The sequence below is a fragment of the Primulina tabacum genome, chromosome 10, assembly GCF_025594145.1.
Source record: "Primulina tabacum isolate GXHZ01 chromosome 10, ASM2559414v2, whole genome shotgun sequence".
NCBI classification, from domain to species: Eukaryota; Viridiplantae; Streptophyta; class Magnoliopsida; order Lamiales; family Gesneriaceae; genus Primulina; species Primulina tabacum.
The window spans coordinates 41,735,155-41,750,712 of record NC_134559.1 but is presented as its reverse complement, the minus strand read 5'-3'; the positions used below and the strand labels follow the sequence as shown (position 1 = coordinate 41,750,712).

General features: G+C 44.6%; 16 non-coding genes and 2 pseudogenes across 16 annotated transcripts; all 18 read right to left on the bottom strand.

The window, feature by feature from the left end:
* Positions 1 to 699: 699 nt before the first annotated feature.
* LOC142508821 (5S ribosomal RNA) lies at positions 700 to 818 on the bottom strand. The gene has a single exon (XR_012807024.1). It is a non-coding gene; the product is annotated as a 5S ribosomal RNA (ribosomal RNA).
* Positions 819 to 1,499: 681 nt separating this feature from the next.
* Positions 1,500 to 1,617, bottom strand: LOC142512026 (5S ribosomal RNA). The gene has a single exon (XR_012808799.1). It is a non-coding gene; the product is annotated as a 5S ribosomal RNA (ribosomal RNA).
* Positions 1,618 to 2,292: 675 nt separating this feature from the next.
* On the bottom strand, positions 2,293 to 2,410 carry LOC142512014 (5S ribosomal RNA). The gene has a single exon (XR_012808798.1). It is a non-coding gene; the product is annotated as a 5S ribosomal RNA (ribosomal RNA).
* A 681-nt stretch (positions 2,411 to 3,091) lies between these two features.
* LOC142512002 (5S ribosomal RNA) lies at positions 3,092 to 3,209 on the bottom strand. The gene has a single exon (XR_012808797.1). It is a non-coding gene; the product is annotated as a 5S ribosomal RNA (ribosomal RNA).
* A 676-nt stretch (positions 3,210 to 3,885) lies between these two features.
* Positions 3,886 to 4,003, bottom strand: LOC142511991 (5S ribosomal RNA). Its single transcript, XR_012808796.1, has one exon. It is a non-coding gene; the product is annotated as a 5S ribosomal RNA (ribosomal RNA).
* A 679-nt stretch (positions 4,004 to 4,682) lies between these two features.
* LOC142514575 (5S ribosomal RNA) lies at positions 4,683 to 4,800 on the bottom strand. Its single transcript, XR_012810463.1, has one exon. It is a non-coding gene; the product is annotated as a 5S ribosomal RNA (ribosomal RNA).
* A 678-nt stretch (positions 4,801 to 5,478) lies between these two features.
* On the bottom strand, positions 5,479 to 5,596 carry LOC142511980 (5S ribosomal RNA). Its single transcript, XR_012808795.1, has one exon. It is a non-coding gene; the product is annotated as a 5S ribosomal RNA (ribosomal RNA).
* A 675-nt stretch (positions 5,597 to 6,271) lies between these two features.
* Positions 6,272 to 6,389, bottom strand: LOC142511967 (5S ribosomal RNA). The gene has a single exon (XR_012808793.1). It is a non-coding gene; the product is annotated as a 5S ribosomal RNA (ribosomal RNA).
* Positions 6,390 to 7,069: 680 nt separating this feature from the next.
* On the bottom strand, positions 7,070 to 7,187 carry LOC142513955 (5S ribosomal RNA). The gene has a single exon (XR_012809874.1). It is a non-coding gene; the product is annotated as a 5S ribosomal RNA (ribosomal RNA).
* A 687-nt stretch (positions 7,188 to 7,874) lies between these two features.
* LOC142508907 (5S ribosomal RNA) lies at positions 7,875 to 7,989 on the bottom strand. The gene has a single exon (XR_012807104.1). It is a non-coding gene; the product is annotated as a 5S ribosomal RNA (ribosomal RNA).
* Positions 7,990 to 8,670: 681 nt separating this feature from the next.
* LOC142510404 (5S ribosomal RNA) lies at positions 8,671 to 8,784 on the bottom strand. The gene has a single exon (XR_012808516.1). It is a non-coding gene; the product is annotated as a 5S ribosomal RNA (ribosomal RNA).
* Positions 8,785 to 9,858: 1,074 nt separating this feature from the next.
* On the bottom strand, positions 9,859 to 9,974 carry LOC142512687 (5S ribosomal RNA; annotated as a pseudogene).
* Positions 9,975 to 10,658: 684 nt separating this feature from the next.
* On the bottom strand, positions 10,659 to 10,776 carry LOC142509739 (5S ribosomal RNA). The gene has a single exon (XR_012807896.1). It is a non-coding gene; the product is annotated as a 5S ribosomal RNA (ribosomal RNA).
* Positions 10,777 to 11,456: 680 nt separating this feature from the next.
* LOC142516216 (5S ribosomal RNA) lies at positions 11,457 to 11,575 on the bottom strand. Its single transcript, XR_012812022.1, has one exon. It is a non-coding gene; the product is annotated as a 5S ribosomal RNA (ribosomal RNA).
* A 683-nt stretch (positions 11,576 to 12,258) lies between these two features.
* Positions 12,259 to 12,377, bottom strand: LOC142515921 (5S ribosomal RNA). The gene has a single exon (XR_012811742.1). It is a non-coding gene; the product is annotated as a 5S ribosomal RNA (ribosomal RNA).
* A 680-nt stretch (positions 12,378 to 13,057) lies between these two features.
* On the bottom strand, positions 13,058 to 13,176 carry LOC142508396 (5S ribosomal RNA). The gene has a single exon (XR_012806610.1). It is a non-coding gene; the product is annotated as a 5S ribosomal RNA (ribosomal RNA).
* A 680-nt stretch (positions 13,177 to 13,856) lies between these two features.
* Positions 13,857 to 13,975, bottom strand: LOC142516215 (5S ribosomal RNA). Its single transcript, XR_012812021.1, has one exon. It is a non-coding gene; the product is annotated as a 5S ribosomal RNA (ribosomal RNA).
* A 682-nt stretch (positions 13,976 to 14,657) lies between these two features.
* LOC142511733 (5S ribosomal RNA) lies at positions 14,658 to 14,777 on the bottom strand (annotated as a pseudogene).
* Positions 14,778 to 15,558: the final 781 nt, after the last annotated feature.

Below are 15,558 nucleotides of genomic sequence, written 5' to 3'. Positions count from 1 at the left end.
TTAGTGCTGGTATGATCGCACCCGACATTGAGTGGGATGTTTATTCTTATATCCCTCGAGTACGTGTGGAGCGGGCGGCGATGGACAACACGCGGCACTGCTCTCGCCCAATCATAACCATGAAGTTAAGCGTTCTGGCGCGATGGCAGAGCTAGGATGGGTGACCTCCCTGGGAAGACCTCGTGTCGCGACCGTTTACGTAAATTATGGATAAAACAGTCGAAATAATTGTTTTTAATGAGTTAACCGTCTCCGGAGTAATCTGCGTCATACCCTTCCGCACAGAACCGGCTCACGACAACAAAAATCGATAAATGTTCCCAGAAAATAGAAAAAAAAAAAGAAGAAATAACGAATGTAAAGCTATTATTATGCCTGGATACGATAAAATGGAACCGGAATCGAATTTCGAACTTCCTAAGCGGATTTCTCGAGGAAACGAAAGCTTAACAGAAGCGGTAAATCGCAAATTAGAGGGTCTTAGAGAAGGAATTCGGCTAAAATCTCGTCAGCTCATTGCGTAGTAATGAGTCTCGTCCGTTTGCCCGTTTACAATCAAATTAGCCTACAATTTTGTCCAAATCCGGCAGTGCCCGAGCTACTTTCATTTCACATGTCTTATCTGGTCCCGATCGAGATTCAGATGATTTGAGCCGAAAATCATCTGTCAACAAATAATCAAAAATAGAAAACACGAAAAGGGTGCAACACGAGGACTTCCCAGGGGATCACCCATCCTAGTACTGCTCTCGCCCAAGCACGCTTAACTTCGGAGTTCTGATGGGATCCGGTGCATTAGTGCTGGTATGATCGCACCCGACATTGAGTGGGATGTTTATTCTTATATCCCTCGAGTACGTGTGGAGCGGGCGGCGATGGACAACACGCGGCACTGCTCTCGCCCAATCATAACCATGAAGTTAAGCGTTCTGGCGCGATGGCAGAGCTAGGATGGGTGACCTCCCTGGGAAGACCTCGTGTCGCGACCGTTTACGTAAATTATGGATAAAACAGTCGAAATAATTGTTTTTAATGAGTTAACCGTCTCCGGAGTAATCTGCGTCATACCCTTCCGCACAGAACCGGCTCACGACAACAAAAATCGATAAATGTTCCCAGAAAATAGAAAAAAAATAAGAAGAAGGAAATAACGAATGTAAAGCTATTATTATGCCTGGGATACGATAAAATGGAACCGGAATCGAATTTCGAACTTCCTAAGCGGATTTCTCGAGGAAACGAAAGCTTAACAGAAGCGGTAAATCGCAAATTAGAGGGTCTTAGAGAAGGAATTCGGCTAAAATCTCGTCAGCTCATTGCGTAGTAATGAGTCTCGTCCGTTTGCCCGTTTACAATCAAATTAGCCTACAATTTTGTCCAAATCCGGCAGTGCCCGAGCTACTTTCATTTCACATGTCTTATCTGGTCCGATCGAGATTCAGATGATTTGAGCCGAAAATCGTCTGTCAACAAGTAATCAAAAATAGAAAAACACGAAAAGGGTGCAACACGAGGACTTCCCAGGGGTCACCCATCCTAGTACTGCTCTCGCCCAAGCACGCTTAACTTCGGAGTTCTGATGGGATCCGGTGCATTAGTGCTGGTATGATCGCACCCGACATTGAGTGGGATGTTTATTCTTATATCCCTCGAGTACGTGTGGAGCGGGCGGCGATGGACAACACGCGGCACTGCTCTCGCCCAATCATAACCATGAAGTTAAGCGTTCTGGCGCGATGGCAGAGTAGGATGGGTGACCTCCCTGGGAAGACCTCGTGTCGCGACCGTTTACGTAAATTATGGATAAAACAGTCGAAATAATTGTTTTTAATGATTAACCGTCTCCGGAGTAATCTGCGTCATACCCTTCCGCACAGAACCGGCTCACGACAACAAAAATCGATAAATGTTCCCAGAAAATAGAAAAAAAATAAGAAGAAGGAAATAACGAATGTAAAGCTATTATATATTGGGATACGATAAAATGGAACCGGAATCGAATTTCGAACTTCCTAAGCGGATTTCTCGAGGAAACGAAAGCTTAACAGAAGCGGTAAATCGCAAATTAGAGGGTCTTAGAGAAGGAATTCGGCTAAAATCTCGTCAGCTCATTGCGTAGTAATGAGTCTCGTCCGTTTGCCCGTTTACAATCAAATTAGCCTACAATTTTGTCCAAATCCGGCAGTGCCCGAGCTACTTTCATTTCACATGTCTTATCTGGTCCCGATCGAGATTCAGATTTTGAGCCGAAAATCGTCTGTCAACAAGTAATCAAAATAGAAAAACACGAAAAGGGTGCAACACGAGGACTTCCCAGGGGTCACCCATCCTAGTACTGCTCTCGCCCAAGCACGCTTAACTTCGGAGTTCTGATGGGATCCGGTGCATTAGTGCTGGTATGATCGCACCCGACATTGAGTGGGATGTTTATTCTTATATCCCTCGAGTACGTGTGGAGCGGGCGGCGATGGACAACACGCGGCACTGCTCTCGCCCAATCATAACCATGAAGTTAAGCGTTCTGGCGCGATGGCAGAGCTAGGATGGGTGACCTCCCTGGGAAGACCTCGTGTCGCGACCGTTTACGTAAATTATGGATAAAACAGTCGAAATAATTGTTTTTAATGAGTTAACCGTCTCCGGAGTAATCTGCGTCATACCCTTCCGCACAGAACCGGCTCACGACAACAAAAATCGATAAATGTTCCCAGAAAATAGAAAAAAAATAAGAAGAAGGAAATAACGAATGTAAAGCTATTATTATGCCTGGGATACGATAAAATGGAACCGGAATCGAATTTCGAACTTCCTAAGCGGATTTCTCGAGGAAACGAAAGCTTAACAGAAGCGTAAATCGCAAATTAGAGGGTCTTAGAGAAGGAATTCGGCTAAAATCTCGTCAGCTCATTGCGTAGTAATGAGTCTCGTCCGTTTGCCCGTTTACAATCAAATTAGCCTACAATTTTGTCCAAATCCGGCAGTGCCCGAGCTACTTTCATTTCACATGTCTTATCTGGTCCCGATCGAGATTCAGATGATTTGAGCCGAAAATCGTCTGTCAACAAGTAATCAAAAATAGAAAAACACGAAAAGGGTGCAACACGAGGACTTCCCAGGGGTCACCCATCCTAGTACTGCTCTCGCCCAAGCACGCTTAACTTCGGAGTTCTGATGGGATCCGGTGCATTAGTGCTGGTATGATCGCACCCGACATTGAGTGGGATGTTTATTCTTATATCCCTCGAGTACGTGTGGAGCGGGCGGCGATGGACAACACGCGGCACTGCTCTCGCCCAATCATAACCATGAAGTTAAGCGTTCTGGCGCGATGGCAGAGCTAGGATGGGTGACCTCCCTGGGAAGATCTCGTGTCGCGACCGTTTACGTAAATTATGGATAAAACAGTCGAAATAATTGTTTTTAATGAGTTAACCGTCTCCGGAGTAATCTGCGTATACCCTTCCGCACAGAACCGGCTCACGACAACAAAAATCGATAAATGTTCCCAGAAAATAGAAAAAAAAAAGAAGAAGGAAATAACGAATGTAAAGCTATTATTATGCCTGGGATACGATAAAATGGAACCGGAATCGAATTTCGAACTTCCTAAGCGGATTTCTCGAGGAAACGAAAGCTTAACAGAAGCGTAAATCGCAAATTAGAGGGTCTTAGAGAAGGAATTCGGCTAAAATCTCGTCAGCTCATTGCGTAGTAATGAGTCTCGTCCGTTTGCCCGTTTACAATCAAATTAGCCTACAATTTTGTCCAAATCCGGCAGTGCCCGAGCTACTTTCATTTCACATGTCTTATCTGGTCCCGATCGAGATTCAGATTTTGAGCCGAAAATCGTCTGTCAACAAGTAATCAAAATAGAAAAACACGAAAAGGGTGCAACACGAGGACTTCCCAGGGGTCACCCATCCTAGTACTGCTCTCGCCCAAGCACGCTTAACTTCGGAGTTCTGATGGGATCCGGTGCATTAGTGCTGGTATGATCGCACCCGACATTGAGTGGGATGTTTATTCTTATATCCCTGGAGTACGTGTGGAGCGGGCGGCGATGGACAACACGCGGCACTGCTCTCGCCCAATCATAACCATGAAGTTAAGCGTTCTGGCGCGATGGCAGAGCTAGGATGGGTGACCTCCCTGGGAAGACCTCGTGTCGCGACCGTTTACGTAAATTATGGATAAAATAGTCGAAATAATTGTTTTTAATGAGTTAACCGTCTCCGGAGTAATCTGCGTCATACCCTTCCGCACAGAACCGGCTCACGACAACAAAAATCGATAAATGTTCCCAGAAAATAGAAAAAAAAAAGAAGAAGGAAATAACGAATGTAAAGCTATTATTATGCCTGGGATACGATAAAATGGAACCGAATCGAATTTCGAACTTCCTAAGCGGATTTCTCGAGGAAACGAAAGCTTAACAGAAGCGGTAAATCGCAAATTAGAGGGTCTTAGAGAAGGAATTCGGCTAAAATCTCGTCAGCTCATTGCGTAGTAATGAGTCTCGTCCGTTTGCCCGTTTACAATCAAATTAGCCTACAATTTTGTCCAAATCCGGCAGTGCCCGAGCTACTTTCATTTCACATGTCTTATCTGGTCCCGATCGAGATTCAGATGATTTGAGCCGAAAATCGTCTGTCAACAAGTAATCAAAAATAGAAAAACACGAAAAGGGGCAACACGAGGACTTCCCAGGGGTCACCCATCCTAGTACTGCTCTCGCCCAAGCACGCTTAACTTCGGAGTTCTGATGGGATCCGGTGCATTAGTGCTGGTATGATCGCACCCGACATTGAGTGGGATGTTTATTCTTATATCCCTCGAGTACGTGTGGAGCGGGCGGCGATGGACAACACGCGGCACTGCTCTCGCCCAATCATAACCATGAAGTTAAGCGTTCTGGCGCGATGGCAGAGCTAGGATGGGTGACCTCCCTGGGAAGACCTCGTGTCGCGACCGTTTACGTAAATTATGGATAAAACAGTCGAAATAATTGTTTTTAATGAGTTAACCGTCTCCGGAGTAATCTGCGTCATACCCTTCCGCACAGAACCGGCTCACGACAACAAAAATCGATAAATGTTCCCAGAAAATAGAAAAAAAATAAGAAGAAGAAAAAAATGTAAAGCTATTATTATGCCTGGGATACGATAAAATGGAACCGGAATCGAATTTCGAACTTCCTAAGCGGATTTCTCGAGGAAACGAAAGCTTAACAGAAGCGGTAAATCGCAAATTAGAGGGTCTTAGAGAAGGAATTCGGCTAAAATCTCGTCAGCTCATTGCGTAGTAATGAGTCTCGTCCGTTTGCCCGTTTACAATCAAATTAGCCTACAATTTTGTCCAAATCCGGCAGTGCCCGAGCTACTTTCATTTCACATGTCTTATCTGGTCCCGATCGAGATTCAGATGATTTGAGCCGAAAATCGTCTGTCAACAAGTAATCAAAAATAGAAAAACACGAAAAGGGTGCAACACGAGGACTTCCCAGGGGTCACCCATCCTAGTACTGCTCTCGCCCAAGCACGCTTAACTTCGGAGTTCTGATGGGATCCGGTGCATTAGTGCTGGTATGATCGCACCCGACATTGAGTGGGATGTTTATTCTTATATCCCTCGAGTACGTGTGGAGCGGGCGGCGATGGACAACACGCGGCACTGCTCTCGCCCAATCATAACCATGAAGTTAAGCGTTCTGGCGCGATGGCAGAGCTAGGATGGGTGACCTCCCTGGGAAGACCTCGTGTCGCGACCGTTTACGTAAATTATGGATAAAACAGTCGAAATAATTGTTTTTAATGAGTTAACCGTCTCCGGAGTAATCTGCGTCATACCCTTCCGCACAGAACCGGCTCACGACAACAAAAATCGATAAATGTTCCCAGAAAATAGAAAAAAAAAAGAAGAAGGAAATAACGAATGTAAAGCTATTATTATGGGATACGATAAAATGGAACCGAATCGAATTTCGAACTTCCTAAGCGGATTTCTCGAGGAAACGAAAGCTTAACAGAAGCGGTAAATCGCAAATTAGAGGGTCTTAGAGAAGGAATTCGGCTAAAATCTCGTCAGCTCATTGCGTAGTAATGAGTCTCGTCCGTTTGCCCGTTTACAATCAAATTAGCCTACAATTTTGTCCAAATCCGGCAGTGCCCGAGCTACTTTCATTTCACATGTCTTATCTGGTCCCGATCGAGATTCAGATGATTTGAGCCGAAAATCGTCTGTCAACAAGTAATCAAAATAGAAAAACACGAAAAGGGTGCAACACGAGGACTTCCCAGGGGTCACCCATCCTAGTACTGCTCTCGCCCAAGCACGCTTAACTTCGGAGTTCTGATGGGATCCGGTGCATTAGTGCTGGTATGATCGCACCCGACATTGAGTGGGATGTTTATTCTTATATCCCTCGAGTACGTGTGGAGCGGGCGGCGATGGACAACACGCGGCACTGCTCTCGCCCAATCATAACCATGAAGTTAAGCGTTCTGGCGCGATGGCAGAGCTAGGATGGGTGACCTCCCTGGGAAGACCTCGTGTCGCGACCGTTTACGTAAATTATGGATAAAAGTCGAAATAATTGTTTTTAATGAGTTAACCGTCTCCGGAGTAATCTGCGTCATACCCTTCCGCACAGAACCGGCTCACGACAACAAAAATCGATAAATGTTCCCAGAAAATAGAAAAAAAATAAGAAGAAGGAAATAACGAATGTAAAGCTATTATTATGCCTGGGATACGATAAAATGGAACCGGAATCGAATTTCGAACTTCCTAAGCGGATTTCTCGAGGAAACGAAAGCTTAACAGAAGCGGTAAATCGCAAATTAGAGGGTCTTAGAGAAGGAATTCGGCTAAAATCTCGTCAGCTCATTGCGTAGTAATGAGTCTCGTCCGTTTGCCCGTTTACAATCAAATTAGCCTACAATTTTGTCCAAATCCGGCAGTGCCCGAGCTACTTTCATTTCACATGTCTTATCTGGTCCCGATCGAGATTCAGATGATTTGAGCCGAAAATCGTCTGTCAACAAGTAATCAAAAATAGAAAAACACGAAAAGGGTGCAACACGAGGACTTCCCAGGGGTCACCCATCCTAGTACTGCTCTCGCCCAAGCACGCTTAACTTCGGAGTTCTGATGGGATCCGGTGCATTAGTGCTGGTATGATCGCACCGGAAATTGAGTGGGATGTTTTATTCTTATATCCCTCGAGTACGTTGGAGCGGGCGGCGATGGGACAACCACGCGGCACTGCTCTCGCCCAATCATCACCATGAGAGTTACGCGTTCTGGCGCGATGGCAGAGGTAGGATGGGTGACCTCCCTGGAAGGACCTCGTGTCGCAACCGTTTACGTAATTATGGATAAAACAGATCGAAATAAATTGTTTTCATGAGTAACCGTCTCCGTAGTAATCTGCGTCATACCCTTACCGCACAGAACCGGCTCACGACAACAAAATATCGATAAGATGTTCCCAGAAAATAAAAAAAAAAATAAGAAGAAGGAAATAAGCGAATGTTAAGCTATATATTGCCTTGGATACGATAAAATGGAACCGAATCGAATTTCGAACTTCCTAGAGCGGATTTCTCGAGGAAACAAAGCCTAACAGAAGCGGTAAATCGCAAATTAGAGGGTCTTAGAGAAGGAATTCGGCTAAAATCTCGTCAGCTCATTGCGTAGTAATGAGTCTCGTCCGTTTGCCCGTTTACAATCAAATTAGCCTACAATTTTGTCCAAATCCGGCAGTGCCCGAGCTACTTTCATTTCACATGTCTTATCTGGTCCCGATCGAGATTCAGATGATTTGAGCCGAAAATCGTCTGTCAACAAGTAATCAAAAATAGAAAAACACGAAAAGGGTGCAACACGAGGACTTCCCAGGGGTCACCCATCCTAGTACTGCTCTCGCCCAAGCACGCTTAACTTCGTTCTGATGGGATCCGGTGCATTAGTGCTGGTATGATCGCACCCGACATTGAGTGGGATGTTTATTCTTATATCCCTCGAGTACGTGTGGAGCGGGCGGCGATGGACAACACGCGGCACTGCTCTCGCCCAATCATAACCATGAAGTTAAGCGTTCTGGCGCGATGGCAGAGCTAGGATGGGTGACCTCCCTGGGAAGACCTCGTGTCGCGACGTTTACGTAAATTATGGATAAAACAGTCGAAATAATTGTTTTTAATGAGTTAACCGTCTCCGGAGTAATCTGCGTCATACCCTTCCGCACAGAACCGGCTCACGACAACAAAAATCGATAAATGTTCCCAGAAAATAGAAAAAAATAAGAAGAAGGAAATAACGAATGTAAAGCTATTATTATGCCTGGGATACGATAAAATGGAACCGGAATCGAATTTCGAACTTCCTAAGCGGATTTCTCGAGGAAACGAAAGCTTAACAGAAGCGGTAAATCGCAAATTAGAGGGTCTTAGAGAAGGAATTCGGCTAAAATCTCGTCAGCTCATTGCGTAGTAATGAGTCTCGTCCGTTTGCCCGTTTACAATCAAATTAGCCTACAATTTTGTCCAAATCCGGCAGTGCCCGAGCTACTTTCATTTCACATGTCTTATCTGGTCCCGATCGAGATTCAGATGATTTGAGCCGAAAATCGTCTGTCAACAAGTAATCAAAAATAGAAAAACACGAAAAAGGGTGCAACACGAGGACTTCCAGGGTCACCCACCTAGTACTGCTCTCCCCAAGCACGCTTAACTTCGGAGTTCTGATGGGATCCGGTGCATTAGTGCTGGTATGATCGCACCCGACATTGAGTGGGATGTTTATTATTCCCTCGAGTACGTGTGGAGCGGCGGCGATGGACAACACGCGGCACTGCTCTCGCCCAATCATAACCATGAAGTTAAGCGTTCTGGCGCGATGGCAGAGCTAGGATGGGTGACCTCCTGGGAAGACCTCGTGTCGCGACCGTTTACGTAAATTATGGATAAAACAGTCGAAATAATTGTTTTTAATGAGTTAACCGTCTCCGGAGTAATCTGCGTCATACCCTTCCGCACAGAACGGCTCACGACAACAAAAATCGATAAATGTTCCCAGAAAATAGAAAAAAAATAAGAAGAAGGAAATAACGAATGTAAAGCTATTATTATGCCTGGATACGATAAAATGGAACGGAATCGAATTTCGAACTTCCTAAGGATTTCTCGAGGAAACGAAGCTTAACAGAAGCGGAAATCGCAAATTAGAGGGTCTTAGAGAAGGAATTCGGCTAAAATCTCACAGCTCATTGCGTAGTAACATCTCGTTGTTTGCCCGTTTACAATCAAATTAGCCTACAATTTTGTCCAAATACGGCAGTGCCCGAGATACGTTGATTTCAGTCGAAATAATTGTTTTTATTGAGTTAACCGTCTCCGGAGTAATCTGCGTCATACCCTTCCGCACAGAACCGGCTCACGACAACAAAAATCGATAATTGTTCCCTGAAAATAGAAAAAAAAATAAGAAAGAAAGGAAATAGCGAATGTAAAGCTATTATATGCTTGAGATACGATAAATAGGAACATGAAATCGAATTTTGGACTTCCTAAATGGAAGTTTCTCGCAGGAAACCGAAAGCTTAACAGAAGCGGTAAATCGCAATTAGAGGGTCTTAGAGAAGGAATTCGGCTAAAATCTCGTCAGCTCATTCTTAGTAGTGAGTCTCGTCCGTTTGCCCGTTTACAATAAATTAGCCTACACTTTTGTCCAAATTCGGCAGTGCCCGAGCCTACTTTCATTTTCACATGTCTTATCTGGTCCCCGGTCGAGATTCAGATGATTTGAGCCGAAAATCGTCTGTCAACAAGTAATCAAAAAATAGAAAAACACGAAAAGGGTTTGCTACACAGAAACTTTCAGGGGGTCACCCATCCTAGTACTGCTCTCGCCCAAGCCGCTTAACTTCGGAGTTCTGATGGATCCGGTGCATTAGTGCTAGTATGATCGCACCCACATTGAGTGGGATGTTTATTCTTATATCCCTCGAGTACGTGTGGAGCGGGCGGCGATGGACAACACGCGGCACTGCTTCTCGCCCAATCATAACCATGAAGTTAAGCGTTCTGGCGCGATGGCAGAGGTAGGATGAGTGACCTCCCTGGGAAGACCTCGTGTCGCGATCGTTTACGTAAATTATGGATAAAACAGTCGAAAATAATTTTTTTTAATGAGTTAACCGTCTCAGGAGTAATCTGCGTCATACCCTTCCGCACAGAAACCGGCTCAGGACAACAAAAATCGATAAATGTTTCCCAGAAAATAGAAAAAAAATAAGAAGAAGGAAATAACGAATGTAAAGCTATTATTATGCCTGGGATACGATAAAATGGAACCGGAATCGAATTTCGAACTTCCTAAGCGGATTTCATGATGAAACGAAAGCTTAACAGAAGCGTTAAATCGCAAATTAGAGGGTCTTAGAGAAGGAATTCGGCTAAAATCTCGTCAGCTCATTGCGTAATAATGAGTCTCGTCCGTTTGCCGTTTACAATCAAATTAGCCTACAATTTTGTCCAAATCCGGCAGTGCCCGAGCTACTTTCATTTCACATGTCTTATCTGGTCCCGATCGAGATTCAGATGATTTGAGCCGAAAATCGTCTATCAACAAGTAATCAAAAATAGAAAAACACGAAAAGGGTGCAACACGAGGACTTCCCAGGGGGTCACCATCCTAGTACTGCTCTCACCCAAGCAAGCTTACCTTCGTAGTTCTGATGGGATCCGGTGCATTAGTGCCGGTATGATCGCACCCGAAATTGAGTGGGATGTTTATTCTTATATCCCTCGAGTACGTGTGGAGCGGGCGGCGATGGACAACACGCGGCACTGCTCTCGCCCAATCATAACCATGAAGTTAAGCGTTCTGCGCGATGGCAGAGGTAGGATGGGTGACCTCCCTGGGAAGACCTCGTGTCGCGACCGTTTACGTAAATTATGGATAAAACAGTCGAAATAATTGTTTTTAATGAGTTAACCGTCTCCGGAGTAATCTGCGTAATACCCTTCGGCACAGAACCGGCTCACGACAACAAATATCGATAAATGTTCCCAGAAAATAGAAAAAAATAAGAAGAAGAAAATAACGAATGTAAAGCTATTATTATGCCTGGGATACGATAAAATGGAACCGGAATCGAATTTCGAACTTCCTAAGCGGATTTCATGATGAAACGAAAGCTTAACAGAAGCGTTTAATCGCAAATTAGAGGGTCTTAGAGAAGAAATTCGGCTAAAATCTCGTCAGCTCATTGCGTAATAATGAGTCTCGTCCGTTTGCCCGTTTACAATCAAATTAGCCTACAATTTTGTCCAAATCCGGCAGTGCCCGAGCTACTTTCATTTCACATGTTTTATCTGGTCCCGATCGAGATTCAGATGATTTGAGCCGAAAATCGTCTATCAACAAGTAATCAAAAATAGAAAAACACGAAAAGGGTGCAACACGAGGACTTCCCAGGGGGTCACCCATCCTAGTACTGCTCTCACCCAAGCAAGCTTAACTTCGTAGTTCTGATGGGATCCGGTGCATTAGTGCTGGTATGATCGCACCCGACATTGAGTGGGATGTTTATTCTTATATCCCTCGAGTACGTGTGGAGCGGGCGGCGATGGACAACACGCGGCACTGCTCTCGCCCAATCATAACCATGAAGTTAAGCGTTCTGGCGCGATGGCAGAGGCTAGGATGGGTGACCTCCCTAGGAAGACCTCGTGTCGCGACCGTTTACGTAAATTATGAATAAAACAGTCGAAATAATTGTTTTTAATGAGTTAACCGTCTCCGGAGTAATCTGCGTCATACCCTTCCGCACAGAACCGGCTCACGACAACAAAATCGATAATGTTCCCAGAAAATAGAAAAAAAAATAAGAAGAAGGAAATAACGAATGTAAAGCTATTATTATGCCTGGGATACGATAAAATGGAACCGGAATCGAATTTCGAACTTCCTAAGCGGATTTCTCGAGGAAACGAAAGCTTAACAGAAGCGTTTAATCGCAAATTAGAGGGTCTAAGAGAAGGAATTCGGCTAAAATCTCGTCAGCTCATTGCGTAGTAATGAGTCTCGTCCGTTTGCCCGTTTACAATCAAATTAGCCTACAATTTTGTCCAAATCCGGCAGTGCCCGAGCTAATTTCATTTCACATGTCTTATCTGGTCTCGATCGAAATTCAGATGATTTGAGCCGAAAATCGTCTGTCAACAAGTAATCAAAAATAGAAAAACACGAAAAGGGGTGCAACACGAGGACTTCATAGGGGGTCATCCATCCTAGTACTGCTCTCGCCCAAGCACGCTTAACTTCGTAGTTCTGATGGGATCCGGTGCATTAGTGCTGGTATGATCGCACCCGACATTGAGTGGGATGTTTATTCTTATATCCCTCGAGTACGTGTGGAGCGGGCGGCGATGGACAACACGCGGCACTGCTCTCGCCCAATCATAACCATGAAGTTAAGCGTTCTGGCGCGATGGCAGAGGTAGGATGGGTGACCTCCCTGGGAAGACCTCCTGTCGCGACCGTTTACGTAAATTATGGATAAAACAGTCGAAATAATTGTTTTTAATGAGTTAACCGTCTCCGGAGTAATCTGCGTCATACCCTTCGCACAGAACCGGCTCACGACAACAAATATCGATAAATGTTCCCAGAAAATAGAAAAAAATAAGAAGAAGAAATAACGAATGTAAAGCTATTATTATGCCTGGGATACGATAAAATGGAACCGGAATCGAATTTCGAACTTCCTAAGCGGATTTCATGATGAAACGAAAGCTTAACAGAAGCGTTAAATCGCAAATTAGAGGGTCTTAGAGAAGAAATTCGGCTAAAATCTCGTCAGCTCATTGCGTAATAATGAGTCTCGTCCGTTTGCCCGTTTACAATCAAATTAGCCTACAATTTTGTCCAAATCCGGCAGTGCCCGAGCTACTTTCATTTCACATGTTTTATCTGGTCCCGATCGAGATTCAAATGATTTAGGCCGAAAATCGTCTATCAACAAGTAATCAAAAATAGAAAAAACACGAAAAGGGTGCAACACGAGGACTTCCCAGGGGGTCACCGATCCTAGTACTGCTCTCACCCAAGCAAGCTTAACTTCGTAGTTCTGATGGGATCCGGTGCATTAGTGCCGGTATGATCGCACCCGACATTGAGTGGGATGTTTATTCTTATATCCCTCGAGTACGTGTGGAGCGGGCGGCGATGGACAACACGCGGCACTGCTCTCGCCCAATCATAACCATGAAGTTAAGCGTTCTGCGCGATGGCAGAGGTAGGATGGGTGACCTCCCTGGGAAGACCTCGTGTCGCGACCGTTTACGTAAATTATGGATAAAACAGTCGAAATAATTGTTTTTAATGAGTTAACCGTCTCCGGAGTAATCTGCGTCATACCCTTCCGCACAGAACCGGCTCACGACAACAAATATCGATAAATGTTCCCAGAAAATAGAAAAAAATAAGAAGAAGAAAATAACGAATGTAAAGCTATTATTATGCCTGGGATACGATAAAATGGAACCGGAATCGAATTTCGAACTTCCTAAGCGGATTTCATGATGAAACGAAAGCTTAACAGAAGCGTTAAATCGCAAATTAGAGGGTCTTAGAGAAGGAATTCGGCTAAAATCTCGTCAGCTCATTGCGTAATAATGAGTCTCGTCCGTTTGCCCGTTTACAATCAAATTAGCCTACAATTTTGTCCAAATCCGGCAGTGCCCGAGCTACTTTCATTTCACATGTCTTATCTGGTCCCGATCGAGATTCAGATGATTTGAGCCGAAAATCGTCTATCAACAAGTAATCAAAAATAGAAAAACACGAAAAGGGTGCAACACGAGGACTTCCCAGGGGGTCACCCATCCTAGTACTGCTCTCACCCAAGCAAGCTTAACTTCGTAGTTCTGATGGGATCCGGTGCATTAGTGCTGGTATGATCGCACCCGACATTGAGTGGGATGTTTATTCTTATATCCCTCGAGTACGTGTGGAGCGGGCGGCGATGGACAACACGCGGCACTGCTCTCGCCCAATCATAACCATGAAGTTAAGCGTTCTGCGCGATGGCAGAGCTAGGATGGGTGACCTCCCTGGGAAGACCTCGTGTCGCGACCGTTTACGTAAATTATGGATAAACAGTCGAAATAATTGTTTTTAATGAGTTAACCGTCTCCGGAGTAATCTGCGTCATACCCTTCCGCACAGAACCGGCTCACGACAACAAAATCGATAATGTTCCCAGAAAATAGAAAAAAAATAAGAAGAAGGAAATAACGAATGTAAAGCTATTATTATGCCTGGGATACGATAAAATGGAACCGGAATCGAATTTCGAACTTCCTAAGCGGATTTCATGATGGAAACGAAAGCTTAACAGAAGCGTTTAAATCGCAAATTAGAGGGTCTTAGAGAAGGAATTCGGCTAAAATCTCGTCAGCTCATTGCGTAAGTAATGAGTCTCGTCCGTTTGCCCGTTTACAATCAAATTAGCCTACAATTTTGTCCAAATCCGGCAGTGCCCGAGCTACTTTCATTTCACATGTCTTATCTGGTCTCCGATCGAATTCAGATGATTTGAGCCGAAAATCGTCTGTCAACAAGTAATCAAAAATAGAAAAACACGAAAATGGTTGCAACACGAGGACTTCCCAGGGGGTCACCCATCCTAGTACTGCTCTCAGCCCAAGCACGCTTACTTCGTAGTTCTGATGGGATCCGGTGCATTAGTGCCTGGTATGATCGCACCCGACATTGAGTGGGATGTTTATTCTTATATCCCTCGAGTACGTGTGGAGCGGGCGGCGATGGACAACACGCGGCACTGCTCTCGCCCAATCATAACCATGAAGTTAAGCGTTCTGCGCGATGGCAGAGGTAGGATGGGTGACCTCCCTAGGGAAGACCTCGTGTCGCGACCGGTTACGTTAAATTATGGAATAAAAACAGTCGAAATAATTGTTTTTAATGAGTTAACCGTCTCCGGAGTAATCTGCGTCATACCCTTCGGCACAGAACCGGCTCACGACAACAAATATCGATTAATGTTCCCCAGAAAATAGAAAAAAATAAGAAGAAGGCAAATAACGAATGTAAGGCTATTATTATGCCTGGGATACTGATTAAAATGGAACGAGAATCGAATTTCGAACTTTCCTAAGCGGATTTTTCATGATGAACGAGTAGCTTAACAGAAGCGTTAAATCGCAAATTAGAGGGTCTTAGAGAAGGAATTCGGCTAAAATCTCGTCAGCTCATTGCGTATAATGAGTCTCGTCCGTTTGCCCGTTTACAATCAAATTAGCCTACAATTTTGTCCAAATCCGGCAGTGCCCGAGCTACTTTCATTTCACATGTCTTATCTGGTCCGATCGAGATTCAGATGATTTGAGCCGAAAATCGTCTATCAACAAGTAATCAAAAATAGAAAAACACGAAAAGGGTGCAACACGAGGACTTCCCAGGGGGTCACCGATCCTAGTACTGCTCTCCCAAGCAAGCTTAACTTCGGAGTTCTGATGGGATCCGGTG